General features: G+C 43.5%; 1 protein-coding gene across 1 annotated transcript in view; it reads right to left on the bottom strand.

Moving 5' to 3' along the window:
• LOC148027795 (protochlorophyllide-dependent translocon component 52, chloroplastic-like) overlaps positions 1 to 13,402 on the bottom strand; it is a 107,794-nt gene that overhangs the window by 51,246 nt on the left and 43,146 nt on the right. The window lies entirely within an intron of this gene.

Here is a 13,402-nt window from a genome sequence, read left to right as displayed (position 1 = left end):
GTTGAAAGATGTCATATATGTGCCTAGCATCAAAAAGAGTTTACCCACATTTGCAACTGCTCTCCAAACAGGTCCTTAAATAATGGCATCCCTGAGGAAGTTTGGTCTGGCAAATCGGCCTCATATGACCATTTACGCATAGTTGGTTGTGATGCTTTTGTGCATATTCAAGATGAGTTGAGGAACAAACTTGACCCAAAATCCACCAAGGCATTTTCATGGGCTATGGTGATGAGGGTAAATTTGGCTATAGAGTGTGGTTACATCCGTCCAAGAAAATTATTCACAGCCATAATGTTGTCTTTAATGAGGCAAAATTGTTGAAAGGTACTTTAACCTCTAATGAAGATATGAAAAATGTAAAATTTCAGAATTTGCAGCCACCTACTACTTCAAATGATGAGCCTCATGGTGCTGTACCACAGGCTGAAACTAATGATCAGCCGATTATATTTTAGCCAGATGATGATGGACAGCACATAGAAGCACAAGGAGGTCATGGAGAGCAAAATAGACTTGCTGATTATGAAAATGCAGGTGCTGGTAATGAAAATGAAGGTGTTGTACAACATGAACAACATGCTGAAAATGGCTTACAACAGCCAATAAATGCTGAAAATGCCATACCTCCAGATGTAGACCCAATTCCTGAAAATGTAGATCATTGGATACGCAAGTCTACACGCGTAAGAAGGTAACAACATAGGTATGACCCCTCCTTGCATTATGTGATGCTTACAGATGAGGGTGAGCCTCTTACATACAAAGAGGCCAAGTCACGCGAATTCAGCAGTAAGTGGAAGCTAGCTATGCAAGAAGAGATTAAATCTCTACATGCTAATGATACTTGGGATCTTGTGTCATTGCCCAAAGGAAGGAAGCCTCTTCCAAACAAATGGGTTTACAAAGTAAAGACAGTTGATGGGAAACCCAAGTACAAGGCAAGATTGGTTGCTAAAGGATATGCACAGAAGGTAGGGATTGACTTCCAAGAGGTCTTCTCACCTATTGTGAAGATGACCACTCTACGTGTGCTTTTTGCTCTCACTGCTATATTCGACTTAGAGTTGTACCAAATGGATGTGAAAACAACTTTTCTACATGGTGACATTGATGATGAAATCTACATGAAATAGCCTGAGGGCTTTGTAGTTCTTGGAAAAGAGCAGATGGTGTGTAAACTCAAACGCAGCCTATATGGGCTGAAACAAGCACCACGGCAATGGTACAAAAAGTTTGACATTTTTATGTTCTCTCATGGATTTACATGTAGCCATACAGATGTAGAGACCGGTTAGGCACGGAGATCGAGACACACTATCGTTAGGCACACTGAGAGAGAGAGTGAGAGAGAGTAGAGTAGAGAGTAAGCCCGTTTGTAGGTACAATGACGAGTATGTACCTTTAGGTTTTTAGATAGATATATATGTGTAAGTACTAGTGCTAAGGGTGTGTTCACACCCAAGCACATTTAAAGGCACGAGGCCTTTATTCCCAACAACCTCCCACCTAAAGGCAATGTGCCCAAAGAGGAGAAAAGAATCAGCTAAGTCTAGGTATATACAAAGCTGAAATACATATATCTATCCAACTCCCATCATCTGTCGGCAATGAGCAAACCACTCTGCTGGAAGACCCTTCATGAGAAGATCTGCAGGATTATCATATGTATACACTTTGACACACTCAATGCTCTTGCTGTCAAGTATATCTCTAATGAAGTGGTACTTCACCTGTATGTGCTTTGTCTTTGCATGAAAGACAGGATTCCATGCTAGCATGATAGCACTCTGACTATCACAATGGAGAACAGGTAACTCTAAGATGCCAAGCTCTCCCACTAGACGTGAAAGCCATAAAGCCTCCTTGCATGCCCCAGTGGCAGCCACATACTCTACCTGTAGTAGACAATGCAACACACTTTTGTAGCCTGGAGATCCAAGAGACTGCTCCTCTTGTGAAAGTAGACACATACCTAGAAGTGGACTTCCTGCAGTCCGCATGACTAGCATAGTCTGCATCCATAAAGCCAACAACAGATACCTTCTACTTTCCAAAGCAGATTCACAACTCCTTTGTGCATTTGAGGTATCTCATAATACCTTTCACTGTATCCCAATGCTTCTTGCCAGGCGTTGCCATGTATCTGCTAACCACTCCCACTGCAAAGGCAATGTCAGGACGTGTAGCAACCATTGCATACATCAAACTGCCAGCAATTGAAGCATATGGTATCTTGACCATTTCAGCCTTCTCATCATCAGATGTAGGGTTGTCCTCTGCACTAAGTTTCACATATGGAGGCAATGGAACCCCAATTGTTTTCCCCCCCTCCATATTGAAACGCTGCAAAACTTTGGAGATATACTCCTCTTGAGATAGATAGAGTAAGCCTTTCGATCTATCTCTGAGTATTCACATGCCAAGAATGTGGTTTACATCAGCAAGATCCTTCATGTCAAAGCTGCCATGAAGACTTTGCTTCAATGAATCCACGGCATGAGTATCCTTGCTAGCAATCAGCATGTCATCAACATATAAAACCAAGATAATCACGCTGCCATCTGCTGCCTTCTTGGTGTACAAGCAGTGATCCACTTGACTTCTATGAAAGCCTTGGAACTGCATAAATGTATCAAACTCATGATACCATTCTCTTGGTACTTGTTTCAGCCCATACAAACTCCTTTTGAGTTTACATACCATTTTTTCTTTCCCTTGTTCAACAACCCTTCAGGCTGCTGCATACATATGTCTTCATACAGATCACCATGTAAAAAAGCAGTCTTTACATCCATTTGTATGAGCTCCATATCCTCAACTGCAACCAAGCCCAAAATGGTTCTCAATGTAGTCATCTTGACTACAGGAGAGAAAATCTCATCAAAGTCAATGCCATACTCCTGCTTGTATCCCTTTGCAACCAATCTTGCTTTGTACTTTGGTGAGGAACTAGAAGTGACCTTCATCTTATAAACCCATTTGCATGGAAGGGTTTTCTGCTCTTTAGGCAACTGCACCAAGTCTCAAGTGCCATTTTCTTCAAGAGATTCCATCTCTAACAACATGGCTTTATACCATTTCTTGCTGTCCCGTCTGTCCATTGCTTCCTTGAAGCAAGACGGTTCACCACAGTCTGTCAACATGACATAATCGGTCACATTAATTGCACCAGGAACAAATCTATCAAGTTGTCTAGTAGCCCTAGACGATCTCCTAACCCAATGGTCATTGTTTGTTGACTGTTCCTGCACATGTAATGGCTCATTTTCATGGGCAATAGCTGGCTGATCATTTCCAACATCATTTCTACATTTACAGGTTCATTTACAGCAGGTATTTGCTGCTCTACAACGGGCACATTTTGCTGTCCAAAAGGTATTTCTTCCCCGAATACAACCCTACGAACCTCCTCAGTCTTTTCGGCTGTTTGTACATGCGATCTTCTCGGAAGATAACGTCATTGCTGCATACCACTTTCCTTTTCTTGGGATCCCACAATTTATACTCCATTTCACCCTCGTCACCATATCCTAGGAAAATGCATTTACAGGACTTTGGCTCAAGTTTGTTGCATTTTTCTTTACGAATGAGCACAAAAGCCTCGCAACCAAACACTTTCAGATGAGCATATGAAGGTGGCTTGCCCGACCACGCTTCTTGGGAAACCCCCCCCCCCCCCCAAAGACTTGTTTGGTGACCGATTAATTAAGTGAACCACTGTCATAACAGCCTCTAGACAAAAACCATGGAGTAATGCAGCATGAGACAGCATCGTACAGACCTTATCCTATATGGTCCGATTCATACGCTTTGCAACTCCATTTTGGAGTGGATTATGAGGGGCAGTGAGCTCCCTCTTTATCCCTTTGCTGTCACAAAATGGCCTTGGACACATATTCCCCACCATTGTCAGAGCAAAGACACTTAAGTGTCTTATCAATCTGATTCTCAACCAATGCCAAGAATTTTTTAACCTTGTCAAGCACTTTGTCCTTGCTACGAATAGAGTAAACCCATACCTTTTGTATAGCATCATCGACAAAGGTAACAAGATATTTCTTTCCCCCTAAAGATAACCCTAGCATCTGACATACATCGAAATGTACTAACTCTAGAGGAGTAGATTTCAGTAAAAGAGACTTCTTATGAGACGTCTGTGCATGTTTTCCATAAATACAATGATCACAATGCTCAAAATCAGCATAATGAAGACAAGGCAAGTAACCCAAACGAGAAAGCGCTTTTATTCATGTTTGACTCGTGTGTCCCAACCGGCCATGCCACAAAGAAACGCTTGGTTGCTCAGTCACGGCAACAACATGGTCACGCACACTAGATACATGAAGTGGATACAAAGTATCACTCTTGCAACCTCTAGCAATAACCCTAGATCCCTTACAGATCTTCCATTTTCCATCACCAAAGGTGGTATGAAAACCATCATCATCTAGCTGCCATGTTCTAATCAAGCTCTTCTTGAGCTGAGATACATGCCGTACATGCCGAAGTGTAAAGATAGAGCCATGTTGAAACTGTAATTACACACTACCAATACCTACAATCTCACATGCATAGTTGTCCCCAAGATGGATAACACCATGTCAACCCCCTGTATAAGCAGAGAACCACTCACGATGAAGGGTGGCATGAAAGAAAGCACCTGAATCGAGAATCCAGGTATGCATGTCATCATCTATATCTGCAAGTAAAGCATGTGCACCAAAGTGTGAAGAGAAAAGAGTACGTCACTTCCACTGTCACTGTCATGAGTGACTACATTTATCTCTTCAATTTTTACACTGCTCTTCTTAGGCTAACTGTCCTTCTTCTCTTCCTTGCTATCATCTATCTTCTTGCCTTTTTCTTTCTCTTTCTTCCATTTGTAGCAGTCACGTTCAAAGTGACCCTTCTTGCCACAATGATGGCATTCAACATCTTTGGCACGTGATTTACTGCGTCCCTTGCTATCATATTTGCCCTTTTGTTGTGATATGCCCCTAGTATGCAAAGCACTGGAAGACTTACTGGATGCATATTTGCCCTTTTGTTGTGATCTGCCCCTAGTATGCAAAGCACTGGAAGACTTACTGGATGCATTGTTCTGCCGATTCATTTCTTCCATGAGTAGAGCACTCTCTACATCAGCATACAAAAGGATCACATTAGAATTGCTCATAGCAGTCCTGAATGTATCCTAACTCTCTAGCAGAGTGCAAAGCAAGAACGTAGCCTTAAATTCTTCATCAATCATGAACTTCAAGGCAACCAGCTGGCTGAAAATGGAGTTAAACTCACTCAAGTGAGTAGACATTGTTGTACCCTCTTTCATACGCAAATCCATAAGCTTTTTCAGCCAATAGACTTTGATTGCAGCACTCTTTTGTGCATACAGTTCTTCCAGTCTAGTCCATATAGCATATGCAGAATCCAAACCTTCAATGTTAAACAACAAGGCATCAGAAATTGATAGCTCTATGGTTGAGCGCGCAAGCTCATTTAACTCATCCCAATCGTCCTATTCCATGTCCGTAGGCTTTGCCCCTTTGGTTTTGATCTGCTTTGCCTGCTTCTTTTGCAACAAGATATTGTAGCACTGCTTTTGCCAAATTGCAAAGTTATGTGCACCTTCAAGCTTCTTTATGTGCATCAGATTACTTTTTTGCTGCCAGCCATGATTTTCAGCCCACATGTGACCAAAAAACCAGCAAATGCAGGCCCAAACTGTCACCCAAGTGACCAAGGTACAAACAGGTACCAATCAGCGATAAATGACCACGCAGAAGTACAAATTTCAGATCTGTAATTAAATTTTCAGAAGCACCGAACCATGTGATACAGCATTATCCAACTGATTACAGCTGTTGCAACGGCATATGCATCACATTACATGAGAAATCCCAAAATTTCAGCTGCAATTTCTGTTGTACATGTACCCACGGGCATAAAATTTGACACGAACGGTCAAAAGCCCCAAAATTTTGCGCTCAAAGCATCAAACACACATCTGCATTTTCTCTGTCATGCATAGAACAGTCCAATTTTGCCAAAATAGAACAATTTCAGCAAAACCCCCAAATTTTACCAAGTGTTGATGTCCAAATTGTGTGGAATTCAACCTGCATGTACATAAAATGCCCAAATGCTGCACAAATTTTGCCCAAATTGCAAAAGCCCCAAATTGCACGAGATCCAATGTGCCTCAATATCGAGAAATTGGGTTAATTTCAGCCCAATTTGTACATGTACATTAAAATCCCCAAATGTCGGGGACAAAATGTCACAAATTCCTGCAATTTCTGAGATAGATGTGCTTGTCCTACATCAAATTCCCCAAATCTGGGAAAAGCCCCAAATTTCTAGCCAAAGATTTGCCTTTTGAGCTTGTGCACGCGAACACCTGGTAAAGAGAAGTAAAAATAAGAAGTAAATCAAAAAAAAAAGGCCATTGACTTGCTGCCCATCATCCGTGCAGCCCCCTCGTCGCCCATGCAGCCCGGCACCCTATCTCTGTTTCGTGCAAGCCTACCGTCGTGTCATGCAGCAGCAGCCTCCTTGTTCGTCAACACTGCAATCGTCAGCTGCCGACTCATCGGCAGGCCTGAACCTCTCGTCGGCAGCTCGTCTACAGCGTCGCCTTTTGCACACTGTCGGACATGACCAGTCTGCCGCCTTTTTACCCGTGACCTATCTGCCGGTCGTCCCCCCACTCGCCAGTCATCGCTGAGCTGTGCAATGTCTGACATCAGCGCTGCCACACTACAGCTCCCGACTCTCCACGTTGGGGCCAAGTGCACACTCTCCACGCTGGAGCCTTCTGCAGTTCACGACCTGCTTTGCCTGTCTTGATCGATCTCTAAGAAGTATGAATACCTCAACCACAGCTCTGATACCAATTTGTAGGGATCGGTTAGGCACGGAGATCGAGACAGACTATCATTTGGCACAGTGAGAGACAGAGAGAGTGAGAAAGAGCAGAGTAGAGAGTGAGCCCGTTTGTAGGTACAATGACAAGTGTATACCTTTAGGTTTTTAGATAGATATATATGTGTAAGTACAAGTGCTAAGGGTGTGTTCACACCCGAGCACATTTAAAGGCACAAGGCCTTTATTCCCAACAGCAGATCATTGCTTGTACATGAAAAAGGATACAGATTGCAGCCCCATCATACTTGTTTTGTATGTGGATGATATGTTGATAGCTGGGAAAAGAAAGACTAGCTTGGATGCTCTCAAAGATCAGCTGAAATCAGCCTTCTCCATGAAAGATTAGGGGAATGCAAAACATATTTTGGGTATGAGGATTCGCAAAGATAGAATGCAAAAATTGTTGTTTTTATCTCAAGAAAAGTACATTGAAAAGGTACTGGACAAATTTAACATGGCTGAAGCTACGCCTTTTGGGATACCCTTACCTCCTTATCTTAAGCTTAGTAAAGCCAACAACCCAAAAGATGACATGGAAGTCAATGCTATGAAGGGAGTCCCTTATGCATCAGCTTGTGACCCTCTTATGTATGCTACGGTTGCTACTCATCCAGACATTGTTCATGCAATGGGAGTTGTTAGCAGGTTTATGTCAAATCCTAGCAAAACACATTGGGAGGCTATCAAGTGTATTCATTGATACCTAAAGGGTACACAAAGAAAGTGCATTTGCTATGGGCAAGGTACACTTAGTTTGTAGGGTTATTGTGATGCTGACATGGCAAGTGACTTGGACACTCATAGGTCCACTAGCGGGCATGTCTTTACAGTTGCTGATGGGGCCATTCCTTGGTGCTCCAAGTTGTAGAATATCATAGCACTGAGTACTACTAAAGCTGAATACATATCAGCTACTGAAGCTTCTAGGGAAGCTATATGGTTGAGCAAACTTGCAAAGGATCTCGACATGTCTATTGGTATTGCAGTGTTGGGATGTGATAGCAAGAAGAGTACTATGATCTAGCTAAGAATGCCATGTACCATTCACGCACAAAGCATATAGATGTGCGATATCACTTTATCAGACAAATTTTGGAAGATGGTCTAATCACATTGACCAAGATCAAAACACAAGACAACCTTGCAGATGTTCTCACTAAAAGTCTAAGCAAAGCTCAACATGAGCATTGCATACGACTAGTGGAAGTTGGTTAGAGGTTCACTTTGGACCTTTAAGTGGGAGGTTGTTGGGATAAAGGCCCTCTATGTATAGTACATACATTATTTAGTTGTACATGTGAATGCACCCTTACGTGCTCTAAGTATAAATACATTTTATTCTATGTACCAACAAATTGTTGGTACACTCAAATCTAATCATACTTTCACACACTCTCTCTCTCTTTGTCACTCTCACTACTCGAACTGTTGCTCAATCCTCCAGATGAGCTCCAACAAGAAGCTTCTATGGGAGCAGCTTGCCTTGCTTGTTCTGAAGCATGATGAGTGCACCAAAGAGGTAGCCAATGGATCCACCTCCACCAAAGTTTTTATTGCATGTTAAAGAGGGAGGCAAAGAAGAAAGGGAAGTCGAAGGCTAAAAGACAAGAGAGTTCTTCAAGTTTTGACTCCGACTTGAAGAAGCCTAAATGCCCATATTGTGGGAAGAGGACACATTCAAAGGAGAAATGTTGAAAGAAGTATCCTCACCTTCGTCCAAGAGCGAAGGATGGAGCTAACACATCCAAGCCTTCTACCTCTACTCCAGCGGTTACCCATGAGTCAGTGTTCCTTCATATTGTTGAGGAGCCTTCTTCAATGGTTGCCTCGTCTTCTCAGAGGCCTTGGCTGGTTGATAGTGGAGCTTCTAGTCATATGACTCCACGAGGTGATTTGTTGCAGGACCTATGCCCTTTTGAGGGTTCCGTCACTGTTGGTGACATTGTTTGGGTGTCTATTTGTGGTGTAAGCACTTTGCCTTTATTTCCCGACCGCACATCGAGCTCCCTTTCACAGGTCCTTTATATTCCAGATTTAGGCTTTCCACTCCTCTCAGTTCATGGCCTTACAAGGCTTGGTACCCGAGTTGTCTTCACCGAGCAAGCCATTTGTATTGAGGATTTTTCTACAAGGGTTGTTATTGCGACAGGTTGGCAGGAGAGCGGGCTTTACAAGCTCTATTCCCCTTCTCTTATGCAAGGTCCACCAAGGCAATTGTCTATTGCTACACCTGTTCCCACTTGTGCACCATCTTTTCCATAGGTTTCTTCCCATCCCCTACCCTCTCCTCTGGTGGTTCCCTCATACCCCCCATCTCTTTCAAAGGGGGACTATCTCGGTGATGTGGCTGTGGATTTTCTTGTTGAGAGTCATTTCCCTGCCATGTGGCAATTTTGCCATGTGGCTGCAGTCAGACAGTCCAACTGCAGTCAACTGCATTAAATGCAGCCGATCTAGCTATTTCGGGCATTTTCTCAAACATTCCTTTCAGCCTTTTTAAGGCTGAGTTTCCAGAAGACTTCTGCACTTGTATTTCACAGATTTCAGCCTGCTGGTGACAAAGACAGCACTCGGGGCTGACGGAGATCGAGGTCCTCAAGGCAAATACATGCAGATATTCAACATCCTTATACAACATTCTTCATTGCAGATTTTCTACGTTTCACTGTCTCTTTTTCTCTCTCTCCCTTCTCTCTTTGTTCACTCTTTGGTACGGTCATCCGCTTCCGCATTTCTTCACTCTAACATGGTATCAGAGCATTGAAGGATTGACCTAGGGTGGACCTATCTGAAGAGGAGTTTTCAGCACGACACAAGGCTACGTTTTCAGCATTCACGTGCGAGTAGGTGGGCTACGCATCAAAACAAGGCTGAAGCGAGCGTGGGCGTGCGAGAAAAGAGAAGATTTGCTGAAGCTGCTGCTGTTTTTCTGCTGTTAGAGAAGGAAGAAGGCTGTGTTTTTGGCCTTCAAGTGCAGATTTTACCTTTTCATCGCCTCCGGCAGTTGAAGAATGTTCGGGAATCGAAGACGAGCCCTAGCACGCTGCGTTTTCACAGTCAGAGGGGGTTTCTTTTGCGTTGTGCACGCATTGTAGATGAAGATGTCTACAAAGACTGACGTGGAGTTCCAGGCGATCATGGACCAGAAGGTACCTGTCTTACTAACTCTTCCATCATATCAAAAGCTCGATAGTGACAATTACTGCATATGGCATGTGATGATGTTGGCCATATTGGAGTCTTATGATTTAGTGAAGCTTGTGATGGAGGAGATCAACCGGCCCTCGATGAGAGATGAGCCCAAACTCTCTTCAAGTGCTCGTACGGAGTTGACCAAAGCCCAATCTCATTGGAACAAGCTAAATGCCAAGATTCATTCTTTTCTTTTTCTGTCTTGTACAATAGCCGTGATAGCCCATATCGAGCACTTGACGGTGGCTTGGAAGATATGGCTGGAGCTTGACTAAATATACAACCGGATGACTCTTATGAAGAGGGTTTCTTTAGACGTGAAAATGCGGACCCTGTCCATGAATAAGTCTTCTTCTCTTCGGGAATACATCAACAAGCTTCGGTAGCTTCAAATGTAGGTTCAAAATGCGAGGAAGCCCATTTCCTTTGAAGACATAGCAATCACTTTATTGTCCCATTTGCCGCCACGATTTGGTACTTTTTATTCCGCTCTTACTGCTTCATGGTGGGAGTCGACTCTTTGGTAGGAAGAGTTAGTTCCTATGGTCTTGGACCAAGAGGAGCAGTTGAAGGGACAGAATGCTTCCAAATTGGAGGCATTGATTGGTCAAGCCTCTCAGGAGAAGGGGATGGACCAAAAGAAGAAGGAGGACAACAAATCTAAGAAGGACAAAAAGAAAGAATCTACTTGCCATATTTGTGGTAAGACCAGCCATTGGAAGAAGGATTGCCCCGACAAGGACAAGAAGGACATGAAGGATTCTGGAGCGGTGGCTGCACCCTCATTAGTTGCTTTTCTACACTTAGCGGTCATTGAGGACTCTACACCGAAGACTTCTGATGTTGTGATGACAGCTCCCCAAGCTCGAGAGTGGATCGTGGACAGTGGTGCCTCACAGCACATGACTCCTTCGAGAGTTGATGTTGCCCATTTGGACCCTCACGTGGACAAATTCTCATAGGAGACAGCTCTTCTATGTCTATTGCTACACAAGGTGAGATGTAGCTGATTCTACATGGACGTGGTGGTATCCACACTTCATAGGTGTTGCAAGTGCCAGGTTTAGGGTATCATTTGCTTTCAGTACATAAGATTTGTTCTCTTGGCCTCTTCGTGGAGTTTGACAGTGATGTTGTTCGTGTTCTTGATCGTGGATCGAGAAAGAGGAGAATGGCATCTACAAATTAAAGTCTTCTTCTGCTCTTACCTCTCAAACACAGTCCGAGCTATGGCATGCTCGGTTTGGCCACCTAAACTATGAGCTATCTTCGGAAGGCGTCGCGAGGATCACTTGTTCAAGGTTTGCTGGACATAGTGGTGAGCCAGCAGCCATGTGTCTCCTGCATTCGTGGGAAGCAGCATAGGGATGAAATTCCCAACAAAGCTTCAAGGTGGTCTACTTCACCTATGGAGCTTGTATCTACAGATCTTTGTGGTCCGATGAGGAATGAGTCCTTGGAGGGGAGGTTGTACTTCATGTTGATCGTAGATGACTATAGCAAGATGACATGGGCCTACTTCTTAACACTAAAGTCGAAGGCTTTCTCCCACTTCAAGGATTGGCTTTTCTTCAAGGAGAACCAATCACACCGGAGATTGAAGACCTTGCGATCCGACAAGGGTGGTGAATTTGTTTCTAATGAGTTTGCTCATTTTTGTGCAGATAGAGGCATTCACCAGGAGTTTGCTAATACCAATACTCCTCAAGAGAATGGCATTTTGGAGTAGAAGAACCGAAGTGTAATCGAGATGGCATGCACCATGACAGAGCACCGACAGACACCTCGGTTTTTGTGGGCCGAGGTAGTGGCTACGTCAGTCCACATTCTAAATTGATCCCCCTCTTCAGCATTTCCCTGCCACATCAGCAGTGCCACATGGCAGTTTTGCCACGTGGCTGCAGTCAGCAGTGGACAATCCGACTGCAGTCGGCCGCATTAAATGCAGCCGACCTCTTGGCTATTTCAGGCATTTTCTCGGGCATTCTTTTCATCCTTTTTAAGGCTGAGTTTCCAGCAGACTTTTAAGCTTGTATTTGACAGATTTCAGCCTGCTGGTGATAGAGATAGCACTCGGGGCTGACGGAGATCCAGGTCCTCAAGGCAAAAACATAAGCAAATATTCTCTCTACACCCGTGTATAATTCTGCATCCTTATACAGCATTCTTCACTGCAGATTTTCTGCGTTTCACTGTCTCTTTCTCTCTCTTTCTCTTCTCTCTATGTTCACTCTTTGTCATGGTCATTCGCTTTCGCATTGCTTCACTCTGACATTTCTGGGCCCTAGTGTTTCAACAGGGGTTTTCAAGGATCGTGAGGAGCTTCTTCATCGATAGTCTTCATCGACGGACTTCATCGACATTGGCATTCCTCATGCCACCCCAAGATCTGTTTCTCCCTTGGCCTTTCGCCACATCCAAGATCTGAGAGGGAGTGTTAGCAATCATGTTTGTCATACCTTGTCATCTCTTGACTGTGAGCCTCAGTCTGAGTCAAACGAGGACTTTAGGAGCTTTGACTTGTCTATCACTTGTTTTGACAGAGGAGGTAGCTCATTCTAGAGCACTCACTTATTGCATTTCAATACATTTTCTCCTCCAATCGGGATTTTATGTGCATTTCTCCAAGCAATTTCTGCATTCTTCAGCCTCCTCACTTACTAGACATTGTCCACCCTTTTTGGGATTTTTCTGAGCATTATTGGCATTTTTACCAACATTATATGCTGGTTGGCCATATTTTTGGCCCCAGTTTCAGGTCAGTCAGCATTTGTTCCTTGTTCAATGCAGGTTTCTTTTCTTCTTTTCTTGCAAATTGTCTCTCTCTCTTCCTCTGTGTTTGAGTTGCTTCTTCTGTTGCACACTCTCACAAGAGCAACAATAGATGATGGACAATAACATGCTAAATCAAGTCGCCAACTAATGTGGAGGGCTGGACAACAGGTGCCAAGAGCAAACAGCAATGAACAAAAACTCAAACTAAGATATGCTCTGTGTGGGGTGTGGATAGCAAAGTTATGGCACCAACAATCTACCAAAATGAGATTGAGATTGAGTGCCTGTCTATTTATAGATGAATGGGTCCTCCCAAATAAGGGTTTGGCTTATGGGACACAAACACTCTAGGACTGTGTTTCTTTTTAAGAAAAGTTAGGTGAATAGTTTTGGGGCTATAACTAAGAGCTAATTAAGTAATAATGCATTTTCTAGCTGAACAACTTGTACAATCATCTCTTGCTTGTGAGCCTCAATCTAAGTCAAACATGGACATAAGGAGCTCTAA

This window comes from Lygodium microphyllum, chromosome 12, assembly GCF_053477565.2.
Source record: "Lygodium microphyllum isolate KBCC chromosome 12, Lygodium_microphyllum_v1.1.10, whole genome shotgun sequence".
Classification (NCBI taxonomy): domain Eukaryota; kingdom Viridiplantae; phylum Streptophyta; class Polypodiopsida; order Schizaeales; family Lygodiaceae; genus Lygodium; species Lygodium microphyllum.
Note: the sequence above shows the minus strand (reverse complement) of the source record. Positions and strands in the feature narration are given on the sequence as shown.